The sequence below is a fragment of the Podarcis cretensis genome, assembly GCF_951804945.1.
Source record: "Podarcis cretensis genome assembly, chromosome: 3".
Lineage (NCBI taxonomy): Eukaryota > Metazoa > Chordata > Lepidosauria > Squamata > Lacertidae > Podarcis > Podarcis cretensis.
Window position 1 is genome coordinate 96393184 of NC_137172.1, and position 588 is coordinate 96393771.

Consider the following 588-nt stretch of genomic DNA (forward strand, 5'->3'; position numbering starts at 1 on the left):
GAGCAGGCACTTGGGGGAGCGGGCCTTTCTCGGGAGTAAATGTGCAGGGGGTCGCGATCCGCTTCTCCTGGTAAGGCTGAGCTAGACAGACGCAATACACACACACACACACCGGTCCCTGTCGCTTTGCCACATTTTCTTCGGCCTTAGTTTCTGTGTCTGCACGAAAATAAAAACCCAAGCAACCGGGAATAATAGTAATAATATAATAATAATTTATTATTTATACCCCGCCCATGTGGCTGAGTTTCCCCAGCCACTCTGGGCGGCTCCCAATCAAACAGTACAGCATTAAATATTAAAAACTTCCCTAAAGAGTCCTTTCCTCTGCTTGGGAGGCACGCATCTGGCCGACTTTTCCCTGCCGCGCCACAGCTTTTAAAGAGGCTTTTCTCCCGCACCCCAAGGCCGGCGCGGAAAGGAAGAGCGCAAACGCCGCCGACGCTTCAGGGCGTGACAAGGCCGCGTCTCGGCCTCCGAAGCGCCTCCCGGAACGGAACAAAGATGGCGGCCGGCATTCGCGCGCCCATAATGCTCCGCGGGAGGCCCAGGCGGCCGGGCGGTTCTTCCGGACTCGGGGCGGCGGCG